This window comes from Ovis aries, chromosome 2, assembly GCF_016772045.2.
Source record: "Ovis aries strain OAR_USU_Benz2616 breed Rambouillet chromosome 2, ARS-UI_Ramb_v3.0, whole genome shotgun sequence".
Taxonomy (NCBI): Eukaryota; Metazoa; Chordata; class Mammalia; order Artiodactyla; family Bovidae; genus Ovis; species Ovis aries.
In genome coordinates this window covers 70,773,136-70,793,241 of record NC_056055.1, presented here as the reverse complement: position 1 = coordinate 70,793,241, position 20,106 = coordinate 70,773,136, and the positions used below count along the sequence as shown (strand labels likewise).

The window sequence follows — 20,106 nt, the reverse complement described above, 5'->3', positions numbered from 1 at the left end:
CATCATTCCTTCCAAAGAAATCCCAGGGTTGATCTCCTTCAGAATGGACTGGTTGGATCTCCTTGCAGTCCAAGGGCAGCATTTAATACACTGGATTGCTTTTTGCATCTTAAAGTTTCCCTTGGTAGCACATTTTCCTGGTTGTGTTTCTATCTCCTATCACACTAGCCACTCTTTCCTCTCCTCCTTTATTAGGTTGACCTCCTCAAGGTCAAGAGTACTCCAGGATCCTGTTTACTCACCCCATCTCTACTGTCTATCAGGTCTCTTTAGGTGATTCCATCTAGTTCATATTTTTACACTAATGACTCCTGCACATTTATCTTCAACTCTATTGTATCTCCAGACTTCCCTGGTGGCTCAATGGTAAAGCATCATCCTGCCAACGCAGGAGACTTGGGTTCAATCCCTGGGTTGGGAAGATCCCCTGGAGAAGGAAATGGCAGCCCACTCCAGTATGCTTGCCTGGAAAATCCCATGGACAGAGGAGCCTAGCAGGCTATAGTCCATGGGGTCACAAAAGCCACACGCAGTTAAACAATATATTGTATTTTCATGACTCCTGACTCTAGTTGCCTACTCTCACATCTTTATACAGATGTTCAATAGACATCCAGTGCTTAGCATGACCACTGTCGAACTCCAGAGTCACTGCTATCTGTACACATCCTAACTGGCCTTTATGTATTTCTTCCCATTTTGGAAAATGGCACCAACATCCAGCCACTTGCTCAAGCTCCAAATCTGAGAATTACCCTTGAATTCTTCTTTCACTTAACCCACAAAAGCCATTTATTTATAAATACTATTGATTCTACTCCCATAAATGTCTTAAATCTGTCCAATTTTCTGCATTTTCTTGACTCTTACCTTAAAGAGATCATAGTATTTCTTCTAGACTACTGCAGTAGCTTCTTACCTGGGATACCTGCTTCCAGGCTTGTACATAGCAATCCTGGTAAACTTTTAGAGTCATAAAGCGGACCATGCTTCTGTCTGAAATCCTCCAAACTCTTTATGATTTACAGAACCATACATGTTCTCACTTGTCTATCAATCCTTCATTTGGTTCCTCACAACACAAGCTCATTCCTTCCTTAGAGTCATTGAACCAGCTCTTCTGCCTAGGAGCTTCTCTCATTCTCACAGGCACATTCAATAATCTCATGTAAAAAGTCACCTCCTCAGAGAATCCTTCATAGGGGACCCACCTAGACTACTCATTCAATCACTTTCTTTACCATCAGCCTATTTTTAATTCTTTGGGTAACACTTATCACTGTCTGATACTTTCCTTTCTTGTCCAGCCCCCACCACTCCTTGAGAAAAGTGACCTCATCAGTTGCATTCAACTTGTATCATTAGTACCTGGATCTACAAACAAACAAACAAAAAAAATCACTCAATGCCTATTTGTTGAATGGATGAATAGATGGATGAAAGGCATCTTAGAGGTCAGCTAGTCCAACCTCTTCACTTTTAGAGGTAAGAAACCAGAGAGAAAAGCAACTTGCTAAAGGTGCTTATAGTTATCTTGCTATTTGGCTTACTTTTAAAAATTTGTTCATTGTTTTAGTGACCTCAGCCACATCCCAAAGCAACTATCTTTAATTACGCTCTTGGCTCTACCAATTTCATCTGTTTATCATCTCACCCTACGGTCATATCTTATTAGCATTATCTCACCTGAGGGTGCTTTGGACAGGAGCCAACTATATGTTCTATTGTCAGCTGCCATTCACACAGGTCATAATTTCCTGGGGCAGTCATAAGCTTTGTTTATAAACTTGGAGAACTGACTTTTTAGATGTTTTCTCCTGCTGATCCACTAAAATCCCACCTTCTTACCAAACTAAATACTTGATAGTTTCTGTATATGGGTAGAATTGTAAATCTAGCATGTTTACAGGGTAATTATGGTTTGGTAGAAAGAGCTTTGCCTTGGGAAACCTGGGTTTTCTCCATTTCTATTACTCAGAAGTTGTCTGAGTTTAAGCAAGCCCTTAATACTCTAAGCTTCAATCTCGTAGCCTGTCCAGCTTTGCTGTGAGCAAGGAAACAACAAAAATGATAACAAAACCCAAACAACCAACAGCCAACTGTCTTCACTTCCTCTCTCTCTTCCTCTATTTGGAATAATAAATATGAACATTCACTTTACAAGGATTAAGTGAATTCATTAATAATCCAGTTAGTTGGATTGAATCAACTCATGAACGTGAAAACATTTTGCTAAGTGTACAATGCAATGCAGCCACAAGGGATTCAGTGTAAGGGATTGCTTACGTTAATCAGTCTCTAATGTTTTAAAAATACAGCCCTCAGTAATTGTGATTTTGGTTAAGTCCCTGTTTGTTACATATCAGACTTTCAAAGCAGCAGTCTTCTTATCCAGTATACTTCTGAATACTTTTAATGACTCTTTAATATAAGTATTATGTTCACTGTAACTAATCCAAATGGTCTAAAATGAAAATGGAAAGTTCTACTCTTTCACTTCAAGCCCCACAAGTATAAGCCCCAGACATAAGCTGTTAGCATTAGCTTCTTAGTTACTACCACTACTACTCATAACAGCTCATACTAACGTAATAGCTCACATAATTAGTAGTTTAGTATTATTATGTGAATCCAAGATTGTTATAAGCACTTTTCATAGGAGTTCATTTTGATGCTCACAATGACTCTACTGCTTACATATTACTGCTACCCTCATTTTATACGTGAACAAGCTGAGGCACAGAATTGGGACGCTAATTGCCCAGTGTCACACAAGCGTTTGAGTTCAGGCAGACTGGCTCCAAAGTTCATGCTCCCAGTCACTATGAAGAGTATATCTCAGAAATCTTCCATTTGTGTGTATAGAGATCTGTATAATTTGAGTACTTACAGAACACTCCATTGTATGATGTAGCTTATCAACTCCTATCTTATGAGAATTTTTATTCTCTTCCAGATTTTTCATTACTAGAAATAAACTGCAAAAAATTAAACCATCATGGACAACCTAGTGCTTTTGTGTGAGTGGGTGTCTATGGCATATGCAGCTGAAACAAAGGAGGTATACACTAACCTTTTTTGAGGAACACCACCACGTTGCCTTGCATAAAGAGCACTTATATTCACCTGGAGTCTACCAATCACCAGAATCACTGTGAGAACCAGTTATTTTTATGTGCTTCTGTTTTTTCCTCTGTGTTTTACATCTGATTGCTCTGCTGTTTGACAAGGAATTTTACCACCCGGTAGATGCAGCATGTGGGGAAAACTCCTGTTCCTGTGGGGTGACGTCTCTGCTTCTGGGCATAAGGTGAGGAGGCATCTGGTGACCTCCCTGCTTGTGCTGCCTGGTACCCTGAGGCTCTGCAGAAATTACTGTGCGATCGTTCACCTTGGCTCAGCCTGAGAGCTACTGTGACAGATTTATTGGCTCTGAAACATTTATCCAAGCAGAACCTCTAAACCAATATACGTTTCAGTCACACACACACTCTAGGGAGAGGGGGAGGGGAAGTCTAAGGCGTGGAACTCTGCAGAGATGTAAGTCCACCCCTCACTTCACTCTTGCAAATTTGAGAAATGAAATGCATCATTTCTTCCAACCTCAGGTGTGTCTCTTTTTTTAACCAGTTTTTCTCAGTCAGTTGGTACAGAAAAAAAAGTACATTAATAAAAGAAAATTAGTTCTAATGAGATGGATGAAACTGGAGCCGATTATACAGAGTGAAGTAAGCCAGAAAGAGAAACACCAATACAGTATACTAACACATACATATGGAATTTAGAAAGATGGTAATGATGACCCTGTATGCGAGACAGCAAAGAGACACAGATGTGTAGAGCGGTCTTTTGGACTCTGAGGGAGAGGGAGAGGGTGGGATGATTTGGGAGAATGGCATTGAAACATGTATACTATCATGTAAGAAACGAATTGCTATGTTTGATATGCAGTCGATGTTTGATGCAGGATACAGGATGCTTGGGGCTGGTGCACGGGGATGATCCAGAGAGATGATACGGGGCGGGAGGTGGGAGAGGGGTTCATGTTTGGGAACTCATGTACACCCATGGTGGATTCATGTCAATGTATGGCAAAACCAATACAGTATTATAAAGTAAAGTAAAAATAAAAATTTAGAAAAAAGGAAATTAATGAGGTCACTCACTATTTCACTATTCGTTTTATAAGAGAAAATATTGAATAGTCTATGGTTTTGCCTCTAAAGAAACTTTCAATCTGCTTCAACTCTTGTAGGAATGGATGGAGAAAATGGCTTGAATTTATAAAGGAAGGAATTTAGAGCATTAAGGAAGATCGTATAAGGAAAAATCAGTAATAATATTACTGCTATTTTCTTGATGAGAAAAATAAAAGCTTAGAGCGAATATGTGACTTAGTAGAGCTTACTCAAAAATAAATAATAAATGGTTCAAACTCTGGTTCCAGTATCAAAGGTCATGTATTCTCTACTGCACTGGCTGGTAGTCTTCAGACCTGACTAATGCAGGTTTCTAGTTCCAACTAGACATCCTATAGTACACAGCAGGATGTCTGCGTTGGATAGGACCCAACAGCTAGAGGTTGTGGTTTTTAAACACATGACTAGAATAACTTTCCCTTGGGTCTGTGAAAGGTGAGGAGGTAGCACTGTGAAATTCATGCATAAAGCTAGGACTGAGAAAGAACTGCTCTCACTACAGAAGGTGACTATGACGCTTCATTCACTCATGACAAAAGCAACTGGCAAAGTTCTCACTGATTAGATATCTGGATGGGAAAAACTTCCCCATGATAAATGGCAATTTAAAGATCTAAGTTATGCACAGAGCTAGAATCCACATTTTAGACTATTCATAACATAGGAACCCCAAATGGGGATAGTTATGTAGATACTGGAAATATTTCATACCAGTGAAACTCCTGGAATTCTCAGAAGAATCAAATGTAAAACTTCTCTGAATAGTTACTACCAAATAGTATAGTACACACAGGGGTTCCACAAGGAAATACAACCTGGCTGAAAATATGCTCACAATTAAGAAGTACAGTCTAACCAAGGAAGTGGTTCACCGCAAGAAAGAGTCAGCAGATACATGTGGGAGGAATAAGCACAAGAACCTGAGATGTAATAATCTAAAGCTATCTATAAATTAAGTATATTTATAATCATTGAAGAGATAAAAGAAATACAAAACCCTCATGAAAAAAAAACAGGGAATTTAAAAAGAACAGGCAGATATGAACAACAACCAAATAGAACAATTCCAAATGAAAAGCTGTGAATAAAATATAACGGCCATGAAACTTCAGACTGAAGAACCACACTGAGTCTTGCACAATATAGAAATCCACTGCTAATCCTGTGAAGAGTGGAACACTAAAGAAAAGCAAACTCTAATTGAAGAGCAAATAGGGAAAAAAGATAACATACAAAGGAACAATGATTAGAATAATACAGGATGTCAATAAAATAGAGACTAGAAGACAATTCTCACTTACCATCAGAATCACCTGAGAAGCACATTAAGCTACAGTATTATGGTTTTACCCCAGATGCTTTGGATAGTGTTCAGGAATATGCCTTTTAAATCATCTTCTCAGGTCAAGTATGTTTAAAACCCTCTTTCCTTAGCACCAAATTCATAAACACATCGCACATTCTTATGCTCAAACACATTGTTCTCTAGTGTATTTTAGTGAGATTTCCCCCCCCTCCAAAAAAAAAAAAATGGAGAGGCTGGATCCATAACCAAGGATAATTTCCAAAGTTTTATTAGTTTTTAATCTCCAGGTATCCATGCTAAATGGTGTCAGATGATTTCCTTCCCTCACCCCAAATAAAGGCAAAGTATCTCTGACCTCTGAAATCTTTTCCCATTTCTGTCTTCTCTAGTAAACATACGACTAGAATCAGAGGGCACGTCAGACTTCCTCATACTTTCAGAAGCTTAGGTGTGTGTTTGATGAGACTCGTGAATGTTTCAAATTTTCAGTGTTTGGTAATACATGCCTTCTGTCTTACTTGGCATTTCATATTAAATACAAAAGGACAGTATACCAAAACCACCAGCATAAGAAATTAAGTCTACCTTTATGGACATCTGTTCTCAGATTAGTGGTTGCTTAACTCTTGTAAGGGGCTTCCCAGATAACTCAATGGCAAAGAATCCAGCTGCCAATACAGGAGATGCAAAAGACATGGGTTCGATCCCTGGGTTGGGAAGATCCCCTGGAGAAGAAAATGGCAACCCACTCCAGTATTCTTGCCTGGGAAATTCCATGGACAGAAGAGCCTGGTGGGCTACAGTCCCTGGGGTCACAAGAGTCCAACATGACTGATTGACTAAATAACACCACCACGATCAAGTGGGATTTCTCTCAGGGATGCAAGGATTTTTCTATATCTCCAATCAGTGTGATACACCACATCACAAATTAAAGAATAAAAATCAAATGATCATCTGAATAGTTGCAGAAAAAGCTTCTGATAAAATTCCACACCTATTTATGATGAATACTCTCTAGAAAGTGGGCATAAAGGGAAACTACCTCTCAACATAACAAAGGCCATATGTGACAAACCATATTTCTTAATGGTGAAAAGCTGAAAGCATTTCCTCTGAGATCAGGAAAGAGACAAGATGTCCACTCTTGCCACTTTTATTCAACATAATTTTGGAAGTCCTAGCCACGGTAATCAGAGAAGAAAAAGAAAAGTAATCCAAATTGGAAAAGAAGAAGCAAAACTGTCACTGTTTGCAGATGACATGATATGATACCTGTTATATCCTAAATCTTTAGGATTTAGAAAATCCTAAAGATGCTACCACAAAAGTACAAGTCATCAATGAATTTGGTAAAGTTGCAGGGTACAAAATTTGCACACAGCTATCAGTTGGATTTCTATACACTAACAACCAAAGGTCAGAAACAGAAATTAAGGAAACAATCTAGTTTACTGTGGCATTAAAAGTATAAAATACCTAAGAATAACCCTACCTAAGAAGGCAAGTTCTTTATGATTACATAGAATATATATATAAAATACATAAAAATATAAAACATATAAAAATCAAATCCCTTATGATTATACAGTGGGGGTACCAAATAGATTCAAGAGACTAAATCTGGTAAAGTACCTGAAGAAATATTGATGGAAGTTTGTAACATTGTACAGGAGGTGGTGATCAAAACGATCCCCAAGAAAAGGAAATGCAAGAAGGCAAAGTGGTTGTCTGAGGAGGCCTTCCAAATAGCTGAGAAAGGAGAAGTACAAAGGAGAAAGGGAAAGATATACCTAATTGAATGCAGAGTTCCAGAGCAAGGAGAGATAAGAAAGCCTTAAGTGAACAATGCAAAGAAATAGAGGAAAATAACAGAATGGGAAAGACTGGACATCTCTTCAAGAAAATTAGAGATACCAAGGGAACATTTCAGACAAAGGTGGGCACATAAAGGACAGAAATGACAAGGACCTAACAGGAGCAGAAGAGATTAAGAAGAGGTGGCAAGAATACATAGAAGAACTGTACAAAAAAAGATCTTAATGACCTAGATAACCAAGATGGTGTGGTCACTCACTCAGAGCCAGACATCCTGAAGTGTGAAGTCAAGTGGGCCTTAGGGAGGATTGCTATGAACAAAGCTAGCGGACATGGAGGCATTCTAGTTGAGCTATTCCAAATCCTAAGAGATGATGCTGTGAAAGTGCTGCACTCAACATGTCAGCAAATTTGGAGAAGTCAGCAGTGGCCACAGGACTGGAAAAGGTCAGTTTTCATTCTAATCCCAAAGAAAGGCAATGCCAAAGAATCTTCAAATTACCACACAATTCACATTTCACATGTTAGCAAGATTATGTTCAAAATCCTTCAAGCTAGGCTTCAACAGCATGTGAACTGAGAACTTCTAGAAGTACAAGCTGGATTTAGAGAAGAGAGAGGAACCAGAGATCAAATTGCCAACATCCACTGGATCATAGAAAAAGCAAGGCAATTCCAAAATCATCTATTTTTCTTCACTGACTACACTAAAGCTTGTGACTGTGTGAATCAACAAACTGGAAAATTCTTCAAGAGATGGGAATACCAGATCACCTCACTTGTCTCCTGAGAAACCTGAATGCATGTCAAGAAGGAATAGTTAGAACCAGACATAGAACAATGGACTGGTTCAAAACTGGGAAAGTTCAGGTCAGTCTCTCAGTTGTGTCTGACTCTTTGCCACCCCATGGACTGTAGCATGCCAGGCTTCCCAGTCCATCACCAACTCCTGGAGCTAGGGAAAGAGTATGTCAAAGCTGTATACTGTCACCCTGCTTATTTAACTTATATGCAGATTACATCATGTCAAATGTTGGGTTGGATGACTCCCAAGCTGGAATCAAGATTGCTGGGAGAAAAAAAAAAAAAAAAGATTGCTGGGAGAAATATCAACAACCTCAGATATGCAGATGATACCATTTTAATGCCAGAAAATGAAGAGGAACTAAAGAGCCTCTTGGTGAAGGTGAAAGAGGAGAGTTAAAACACCTGGCTTAAAATTCAACATTCAAAAAACAAAGATCATGGCATCCAGTCTCATCATTTCATGACAAAAAGATGTGGAGAAATGGACACAGTGATGGATTTTATTTTCTTGGGCTCCAAATCACTGTGAACAGTGACTGCAGCCATGAAATTAAAAGACACTTGCTCCTTGAAAGAAAAGCTATGACAAACCTAGACAGCATATTAGAAAGCAGAGATACTGCTTTGATTACAAAGGTCTGTCTAGTCAGAGCTATGGTTTTTCCAGTAGTCATGCACAGATATGAGAGTTGGACCATAAAGAAGGCTGGATGCCAAAGAATTGATGCTTTCGAACTGTGGTGTTGGAGAAGACTTTTGAGAGTCCCTTGGACAGCAAGGAGATCAAATTAGTCAATCCTAAAAGAAAACAACCTTGAATGTTCATTGGAAGGACTGATGCTGAAGCTGAACCCCAACCTCCAACATGGTGGCCAACTGATGTGAAGAGCCGACTCACTGGAAACGATCCTAATGCTGGGTATGGGTATGACTGAGGACAAGATGAGAAGGGGGAGACAGAGGATGAGATGGTTGGATGGCATCAGTGACTCAATGGACATGAATTTGACCAAACCCTGGGAGATGGTGAAGGACAGGGAAGCCTGGTGTGCTGCAGTCCATGGGGTTGCAAAGATTCAGACACAACTTAGCAACTGAACAACAACAAAGAGGCCAGAGACCTGTACTCTGAAAATTATAAGACACCGATGAAAGAAATAAAAAATGACACAAACAGATGGAAAGATATACTATGCTCTTGGATTGGAAGAATCAATATTGTCAAAATGACTATACTACCCTAGGTAATCTATAGGTTCACTGCAATCCCTATCAAATTATCAATGGCATTTTTCACAGAACTAGAACAAAAAAATTTTAAATTCATATGGAAACACAAAAGACCTCAAATTGCCAAAGCAATACTGAGACCGAAAAATGGAACTAGAAGAATCAGACTCCTTGATTTTAGACTATAATACAAGGCTACAGTCATCAAAACATTATAGTACTGGCATGAAAATAGAAGTATAGATCAATGAAACAAAATAGAAAGCCCAGAAATGAACTTACTCACCTATGGTCAACTAATCTATGACAAAGAAGGCAAGACTATACAACAGAGAAAAGACAGTCTTTAATAAGCCGTGCTGGGAAAACTATAAAGCTAGATGTTTTTAAAAAAATGAAATTAGAACATCTTTAACACCATACACAGAAATAAGTTCAAAATGAATTAAAGACCTAAAAGGCCAGATATTATAAAACTCTTGTAGAAAAACAGGCAGAACACTCTGACATCAATTCCAGCAGTATCTTTTTCAAGTCATCTCCTAGAGTAATGGAAATAAAAACAAAAATAAACAAATAGGACTTAATTAAATCTAAAAACTTTTAAGCCATAAGCAAAATGAAAAGACAACCCCCTGAATGGGAGAAAATATTTGCAAAGATACTGGCAAGGGATTAAACTCCAAAATATAAAAGCAGTTTCTGGACCTCTATATGACAAAAACAATTCAATCCAAAAAAATAGGCATATAGTCTAAATAGACATTTATCCAAGGAAAACATACAGATGGCCAAAAAGCACAGGTAAAGTGTGCTCAACATCATTAATGATCAGAGAAATGCAAAATCAAAACTGCAGTGAGTATCACCTCGCACTGGTCAGAATAGCCAACATCAGAAATATCTACAAACAATAAATGTCGGGGAGGGTGTGGAAAAGAGGGGACCCTCCTGCGTTGTTGGTGAGAATGTAAACTGGTACAACCACTATGGAGAAGAGTATGAAGGTTACTTAAAATGCTAAAAATAAAACTACCACATGATCCAGCAATCCCACTCCTGGGCATATATGTGGAGGAAACCGTAACTCAAAAAGTTACATGCACCCCAGTGTTCACTGCAGCACGATAGCCAAGACATGGAAGCAACCTAAATGTTCATTGACAGAGGAATTAATGAATAAAAAAGATACGGTACATGTATACAGGGCATATTAATCAGCCCATAAAAAGGAAAGAAATAATGCCATTGCAGCAACATGCATGCACCTGGAGATTACCATACCAAGCCAGTCAGACAGAAAGACAAAGATCATATGATATCACTTATATCTGAAATCTGAAATGTTGATACAAATGAACTTGTTTACAAAACAGAAACACTCACAGACTTCAGAAACAAACTTATTACCAAAGGGGAGACATGGGTGGGAGGGAAAAATTAGCGGTTATGGATTAACATATACACACTGCTATATATAAAATAATCAACAAGGATATACTTTATGGCACAGGGAACTCTGGTCGGTATTCTGTAATAACCTATATTGGAAAAGAATCTTAAAAAGAACAGATATATGTATATGTATAACTGACTCACCGTGCCCTACACCTGAAACACAACACTGTAAATCAACTCTATACCAACATAAAATAAAAATTAAGTGTAAAGAGCCTATATATTCAAGGGTATTCATTCCAGCATTACATACTTACATATGGAAACCTGCAAGTCTCCAGAAGGGACAGAGATCACTAAGATCGCGACATGTTTTTTTCAGACACATGTAGAAATACATTTGCTTTTTGCCTTGAACTCCTTGCTGCTGCTGCTGCTGCTAAGCCGCTTCAGTCGTGTCCGACTCTGTGCAACCCCATAGATGGCAGCCCACCAGGCTCCCCCATCCCTGGGATTCTCCAGGCAAGAACACTGGAGTGGGTTGCCATGAACTCCTTACACATATATTTGTTTTCTCTTTTTGACAGAAAATGCTTAGATAAATAATGATAGAATTATGCCGGTTTAAAAATTATTTTGAACAGGTGGTTTACAGAAGAAATAAAAATGTACTACAGGCACATAAACAGTTAACCTTATTAGTGTTAAAGAAATAATAAAATTTCCTTTCACTTATTTGATAAAAATTAGTTAAAAAAAATAGACTGATAATACCCAGTGTTGGTGAAGTTGTGGAGAAATGGGCATAACTTTGCTGTTGGCGGTATAAGTTGGTACATGGTTTCTAGACAGAAAATTAGTAATATGTAATCAAATCTTAAAAATTCTTTTCTTGGTTCAGCAAATCCATATAAAGAATATATTTTTAATAAAATCAAACAAGTATAACATTGTTTATATTATGAAAAACTTGAGAACAACTTAAATATCCCCAAAAAGGAACTATTTAGCCAGACACAACTGAGCAACTTAACACAACAAATAAAATATGGTGCTATATAATGGAATACAGTTAGAAAACATGTTAATAATATATAACTAATAACAAAAATGAAAAACAGGTAAAATAATATGTTTGTTAAATTATAGATCATAACACTAAAATGTCAAGAAAGAATTAAGAATTGTTAATGATTATTTCTGGGTGGTTGGAACTTATGGATAATTTTTGTCTTTTGCATAGTACTGCTTATATATTTTGCAATGAAAGCTTATTTTTTAATATAAATAAGAAAGTTTTGTTCATGACACTTTTTAATAAGAGATAATACCTATTATGGCAAAAAGATTACAACTATGAATAAATTAGAAGAATAAAGGATGTAAATAAAGGAAAAAAGGAAGAAGGGATGAAAAATCCCTCCTAACAGTGGTTTTCTTTGGCCAGTGGAAGATGGGGCAAATGCTTTCTACTTTTATGAAGTTTTCGTACTTTCTAATATATTACCAGTTTTATTCTCAGAAATTTATTTTTAAATATAAAATTGAATTTAATAGAGTAAGCATCTTTCCACCCTCTTTTATACATGTCTCTCATGTCAAATGTCTACACTGAGTCTTCATGCCAAGTTTCCAGGCTCCAGCCAGACCACTACATTAGGTCACATTTATAGACAAATACTTCTGAATTTATGATGTGAATCATGAAAAGAGGCTTGGAAACTTTTCTAGAATCCTTTTAGGAGTCTAGCAGGGAGCTGGGTGGGATGAGAACTGGCTGCTTTCCACTCAGCATTCCATCTCAGTCTCTGGAGAGAATGGGGAGTGATGAGATCTTGGCACCACTGTTCCAGACCCAAGTTGTAGTGTACTGGCTTTTTGGCTGGAACTCCTCACACATATGCTTTGCCTTTCTGCCATCAAGCAGAGGGCTCCTTGCCTGCACCAGTCTGGATGTCAGCAGGAGGCCTGCTGGTCCCCAAAGCTTTCTGCATGAATTACTCTGTGTGGTTTCTGCATATCAAAACATGGCACCCACACGCATCCACCCCTCCCCTGACACACACTCAGTATTCCATTAGAAGCTGGTTCCACTTGGCCACGATATTAGACCAATGCCAGACCTTCTTCAAAAATCACCAAGTTTCCATCTGCTAAAATACTGTGTTTCTTCCTCCCTTTCCAGATGAAGCATGCTTTCTGGCCCATTTCCAGCTTCTTAGCTCTCCCTCTCCAGGCCTGCCTCTGTGGAGCTGCCTGAATGAACTGATCTCATCACTCTGTGGTCCCCACATCTTCTGTGACTCCCCAGCACATTCAGGATAATATACGTATTCCTTAGATGGTTAGCCGGGTCCTCCACGATATGCCCCTGACTTACCCAGCCACTGTCACCGCAGACTTCTCACCTGACTCTATTGCTCTGAACACTGTCCCTGGACTTGACCTGCCTCCTCACTTGCCTCTGCTTTTCCACAGGCTGTTCCCCTGCCTTCTCCACTTGGTACCCAATCAATGCCTCACCTTTCAAAACCCAATTTGAGCGTCATCTCACTGAGAAGTTTTCCTTGCCACTGCTTCCCTTTTCCCTCCCTTGTCTGTTCATTCAGACCAAGGCCGTATCACCCATGGCCCTTACAGCTAAGAGTATTTGCCAGCCCACTGCTTGTCCTTCATGGGGTCTTGAGGTCTTTGCAAGCAGGGGCTGGGTTTTTCCATGACTTTATCCCAGTGCCAAGCCTACTTTCATAGTTTCTAGACAATAGTAAGCACTCAAAAATAATATCCAACAAAAAATTTGCTCTTGGATATAATCCCAATATTTGCAAGACATGTACAAGAATGTTCAAAGCAGCATTTTCTGAATTAATCCCAAACTGTAAATAACCCAAATGTCTCTTAACTATAGAATAGGTAAGTAAATCATGGCATTTTAAATAAGTAAATCCCATACAACAGTGAGATTGGATGACTGAATACTGTGAATGAATTTCACAAACATAATGTTGAGCGAAAGAAGCCAGAAATAAGAGTAAACAATGTATAATTTCTTTTTTATGAGCTCAAAAAGCAGGTAAAAGTTATCTATGGTGCTAGAAATCATGAGAATAGTTACTCTCAAATAAACAGAGTAACTTGATAGAGGGGCATCTGGGGCCCCAGTAGTGTTCCATTTCTTGATCTGGGTGCTGACTGTGGAATTTTCATCCAGGTGTGTATTTATGATTTGTGCATGTATCTCCTATTTAATAAAAAATTTAATTTAGCAAAGTTCCCTTTGTGAAACATGTTTCTCTGCGGCGTTAAGGACAATGACAGAAATGACGATAGGTTTGACTCAGATGAATTGCCAGCTTGACTGATGCTCTTTTCCTTACTCAGAACAGTGTTTCAGGGCAGGAAGGAAAATTTATTTGAAAAAGAGAAAAAAAAAAAAAAAGAGAGAAAGAAAGCTCTCCCATACAGAGTTCAGCATTTGCTTTGGTATCAGCAGGTGTTAATGTGGATAGTTTGACTTCTCTACTTGAATTTTGGCATGCTTCAGTGATTTTAGAATGAGTCGGGGTATAATTGGAATTTCACTCTTTGCTTGCGATCTTCACCCTTCTGCTTTTTTTTAAAAATTATTTTATATATATATTTTTTAATTTTAAAATCTTTAATTCTCTTACTAATAGGCACAAGCTTACTGGCCTGTGCACATCTATCAAACATCCAGTATACTAGATCACATTTCCCAGCTGCAGTTTAAAATTGATTTTCTTCCTCTTGATAAAAGGATTGTGCTTATTTATCGAAATTAACGTATGTGAACTGATAGGGTTTCCCCCCCCTCCCAAATTTTAAGAGCTCTAGAAATTCCAGACTCTGGGGCATCTTTAAAAATTCATTTTCTTCTCTTTAAGCAGATCAGTGTGGGGAAGGAGCCTGGGAACCCTGTCTCTGAAACCTCGCAGTCATTTTGGCTACAGCCTTCTGCAGCCTCCTTGCTGGAGCCCATCCAGCCATCACTGCAGGAACTCACTGAGTTCCTCTCTCACATTCAGTGACAGAGGCCTTTCAGTGTCTGCACAGATGGGAATTCTGCTGCCACCGTCTCTTTTCACATTTCCTGCACTTTTCTTCCGAAGCACTCCACTGCCCAAAATAGAATCACAGTTTTTGAGTCCATGTGTAGGAATTTCCTGGGAGAATGGACAGGGTCTCTGTAGCTCCCTGTGATTATCACACCCTGAGGTAATTTTCCTACTGGCTACCAGGCAGGTAAAGGAGTCAGAAGGGTGCTCAGTGTGTCTCTCAAAGAACAGCATGGGTTTTCTTCCAGGGGACTGGTGGGGAGGAGCCCACTGTGAGGCAGGATGTTAGTGCTGACCTGTGGAGAATGAGGATGCAAGGGGACAGGAGCCTATGTCAGCCCGGCCACCCATCAACCCTCTCCCAGTCCTCCGTGCTCCCGAGGTCTCTTCCTGATGGAATACACCCTGCCTTTCTACGTGTGTGTGTGCACGCATGCACTCAGTCATGTCCAGCTCCTTGCAGCTCCATGGACTATAGCCTACTAGGCTCCTCTATCCATGACATTTTCCAGGCAAGAATATGGGAGTGGGATGTCATTTCCTTCTCAAAGGGACCTTCCCAACCCAGGGACTGAACCCGTGACTCCTGTGTCTACTGCGTTGGCAGGTGGATTCTTCATCACTGTACCACAATGAGAAATCCTTTTTTTTTTAGTTTCCATTCATTGGAAGGACTGATGCTGAAGGTGAAACTAGAATTCTTTGGCCACCTGATGCAAAGAACTGACTCATTTGAAAAGACCCTGAAGCTGGGAAAGATTGAAGGCGGGAGGAGAGGGGACGACAGAGGATGAGATGGTTGGATGGCATCACTGACTCAATGGACATGAGTTTGAGTAAACTCCAGGAGTTGGTGATGGACAGGGAGGCCTGGCGTGCTGCAGTCCATGGGGTCGCAAAGAGTCAGACACAACTGAGTGACTGAACTGAACTCTCCCTGATCCTCTCTACCTAGTTGAATTATCTCTCCATCCTTTAAAGTCTTATTCAAATCCCACCTCCTCCAGGAAGCCTTCCTGGATGGCTTCAGCTGGAAGTAATTTTTCTCTACTCTGAATTTTTAGAGCTCTTGATGACTATACATTCTGGAGGCACCCACATAAAAAATAATTTATAGCACTAATAAAAGTATTAATTTTAATATTACTATTAAGTTTTTATTAATTTAAAATTTATGCTAATAATAAATATTAATTAAAGCATTAATATTTAAATTAATTATTGGTTTTAACTAAGTTAACTATTAATTATAGTGCTTGGTATGAGTACCTCCATACAGGCACAATTTTTTTGCACTTTACTGATATAAAGTCAGAATCCTGACAATGACTCTTTAAGTTAGGTTGTATTATTCGCAATATATGAATCCTAGGGCCCATAATGATATCATAATTCTCTCATCAGATTAGAAGCTCCATTTACCATCTCTTTGACTTACTGACTTGTCTCTTTCTCAATACAAGGCTCAGGGACTTGCAGTTGGTAACTGTTCACCTCATTTTCATCCATTTAATTCTGTTTTGCTTAAGGGACTTAAGATCAGGGAAATAACATCTGAAAATCATTTCCAGCAATCATGTATGCTACCTTTATATTTCTGTCAACAAGGAGGATGGTGTAGTGGAGTAGGTAGGATTGATACAAAATCAAAAGAAAAAAAAGACCTCATTTCATATGTATTGTATGCCAGGCACTGTGGTAATTGACATATATTCACTCTTTCTTAATCTCAGCTTTTTTCCCCAAAAGATCAGAGAGAAGTTGCAAAATGGTCAAATAAGTAGATGAAGGTGTTCTACTAAAAGGAATATGAATGTAGAAAGTCAAAGAGAATCCTGGGTTCAGTTGCTACCCAAGAATGCATGCCTTGAGGACCCTTCTTTGGTGGCGAGCCACAGATTTGGCTCCAGGCTACCTAGTGTTTATGACAACAAAAGGCCACACAATCAATGACAGCACTCACATTGCCTCTAAGATAACAACAGACCAGCTATTCCGGTGAAGCACACAGAAACGTCCCATCAAATAGTTTCCTGTTACAATGCTCAGGGCAAGCCAGTCTCATTTTGCTGAAGGGCAAATGTTAACATCTATTCGAGAAGGAGATAGGACTATAGGATCTAGTTACGCAGTCTAATTTGATTCAAGACATTCAGACTGCACACATTTCAGGAAATTCTTAAGCGGGCTCCATACTATCTTCTCCAGATAATTACCTTTCCACCTTTAACTAAAAGCTGGATAGGAGTTTTAGTTTAACATCTATTAACATTCTAGAAAACTAGCATGTCCAGGAACAGCTTTTGGAAAACCCAGTCTTCCAGGTAACATGGAGCTTTAAAAATGGAGGTTTTCAGTGGGGAAAATGAAATGCAAACTCCTTTGCATGATTTATGATGCTTTTCACAACCCAACCTCAAGCTGTTGTTTCAGACCTAATTTAATGCCATCGCCACCCTGCAGCATCCTCATGTTTTGTCCGAATTAAACTACATAGAGTTTCATGAATATTCTCCATGCTCTCACACACTGTGAGCTAATAGATGCTTCCTAAGACACCCTCTCTTCTCTCCCTTCTCCCCTGACTTCTCTGCCTACTGGGTCTTGAAGGATGCTATCTTTTCTGATCCCACCTAACAATTAATCTTACCCCTTATTAGGCTCCCATAGCACTTTGCTTATATCACATTTTATTATCCCCTTTTGTTAGCTTCTTTGATTTTTCTGCTAAACTGTGAACTCCTTCAGGGTGGAATGTGTCTTTTTTTTTTTTTTTTTTTTATCCCAGCATTGGGGACCCAATTTGACCCTGATTTATTTCACCAAATATTTATTGAGGGCTTCCTGTACTAACAAAGCAAGCTGCGACAATTTCCATCCTGCGATGCTAAGTGAAAAAACAAGAGTTACCTCATAGTGACTCAAATATGTTTCCACCATTCTCTGAAGCCATCCAGTATTGTGTAGATGGACTTCTCAACATGGCTTCATTTAGAAAAGGATGACCCAGTAAATAGATTGAACCATAAACTGATTCTACTGAACTCTTTTTATCCTGACTCAGTATTGCCCAGATTTGAAAGCTCCAAAGGAAGCTGCACTTGTACTCTGCAGTTTACTCCAAGTTTGTGTAACACCTGATGCCAACGAACTTTGGAAAATTACATTCAGCATCTGGATACATCACTTCATTTACCAATAAGACATATGCCCCTTACAAGTAAAACAGAGCAACCATCCCAGAACACCTTAATAATTTTACAACTGAGCTAAGAGGAGGGTCAGAAATTTTAAAAAGCTGTCTACTTCTCCATGATTTCCTAATAGGAATAGGGAATTTAAGAACTAAGTTACCAAATTTCATTGTAAGTGAAACAGACTACTGAATGGAAGCTGTAGTAAGTATTGCGCAAATCTGACCTTATTTCTGGACTTCCAGAGCTTGCCATCAGTTGTCCATTACAAAAAGCCATGCTGTGAATGTTCATAGATACATAAACTCTGTGCAAACATGAGAACATTTTCATAAATGGGGTTCTGAAAATGTGTTGAGCAAGCAGTTTGGAAGCATTTTAGATACAACTTAGAACCAGTATTAGAAGTTACTTTACATCAAATTGTTTACATTTATACACTAACTAGCCTAACAAAGTTTCTTTTGCTTTGTAAATACATATGCAAAAGAGAATAACACTACTAATATTTGTTATACAATTGTTAATTTGCTTTCTAGAAGATGTTCATATAACAGAAAATAGCTCTTTCAGCAGAAGGTAGATTTAGTGGACAAAGAAAGATTAAGCCCAGGACATTATAAATTCACCATTATTTTTCTATTTTTAGATTTAAAAACTCACCAAATTTATGTTGAGATTTACTTGTGTGTCAGCCTCTGTAGTTGGTACCAAAGAAAGAAAGATGACTAAAATATTGTACCCAAGTGAAACTTATAATACAATAGAGAAGACCAGTAAAACTATAATAAAATTTCAACACTGTATTATGTAAATTCTAAGACAGAGATACTCAACTACTATGGAAACTCAGAGAAAAGGCACTGAGGAGGTCAAAGAACGGTTTCCTGAAGATACTGAGTCTTAGAGCGATGAACAAAGCACTGTTTATGAGATGGAGAAAAACTGTCAGTGGAATAAGAGCAGAAGGCACCAATGACAAGATTTGGAATACTCACAGATTAATGGATAGGGGATGACTAGGAGGTTTTGAAGGAAATCAAGACGTGATGAGAGAGGTGCCAATGGAATCATGGGAAAATAGTGCCAAGCGTTGTGGAAAGCATGAAATTATAGACAGCAACTCAAGGAGAAGGTAACACTCAACAGTAAAGCACAGAGAAAAAGAGAAAAAGATATCCTCACTTAGAATATTGTTGTTGTCTAGTCACTAAGTCATATCCGACTCTTTTGTGACCAGATGAACTGTAGCCCACCAGGCTCCTCTGTCCATGAGATTTCCCAGGCAAGAATATGGGAGTAGGTTGCCATTTCCTTCTCCAGAGGATATTCCTGACCCAGGGACCAAACCTGCATCTCCTGCACTGGCAGGCGGATTCTTTATCACTTATCCACCAGGGAAGCCTCACTAATTTATTAGAGAAAAACCATAATTCAAACAGATACACCCCAAAGTTCACTGGCAGCACTATTTACAATAGCCGAGACATGGAAGCAAGCTAAATGTCTATCAAAAGAGGAATGGATAAGGAAGATGTGGTACGTATATACAGTGGAATATTACTCAGCCATGAAGAGAAACAGAACTGTACCATTTGCAGAGACATAAGTGGACCTAGAGACTGTCATACAGAGAAACAAATCAGAAAAACAACTATTGTATATTAATATGTATATGTGGAATCTAGAAAAATGGTAGAGATACCTTTCTTGCAAAGCAGCAATAGAGACACAGATGTAGAGAACAAATGCATGGATAACAGGGGGTAATTAAATGGGATGAATTAGGAGATTGGGATGGACATATACATACACTATTGATACTATGTATAAAATAGGTAACTAATAAGAATCTACTGTACAGCACAGGAACTCTACTCAATGCTCTGTGGTGACCTAAATGGGAGGAGAATTCAAAAAACAGGCGATATATGTAAGCATATTCCTGATTCACTTTGCTGTACAGTAGAAACACAACATTGTCAAGCAACCATACTCCAAGAAAAATTAATAAAAGTGAACAAATGGAACCTAATTAAATTCAAAACTTTTTGCACAGCAAAGGAAACAATGAACAA

At 38.7% G+C, this 20,106-nt stretch overlaps 1 long non-coding RNA gene across 3 annotated transcripts in view; it reads left to right on the top strand.

Annotated features, from left to right (window-relative positions):
- Positions 1-4,144, top strand: part of LOC105607964 (uncharacterized) — a 185,836-nt gene extending 181,692 nt beyond the window's left edge. For all 3 annotated transcript variants that reach the window (XR_009599232.1, XR_009599231.1, XR_009599233.1), the window contains 2 exons: positions 1,308-1,485; positions 2,957-4,144. This is a non-coding gene — a long non-coding RNA (uncharacterized LOC105607964). The remainder of the gene's footprint in view (positions 1-1,307; positions 1,486-2,956) is intronic.
- Positions 4,145-20,106: the final 15,962 nt, after the last annotated feature.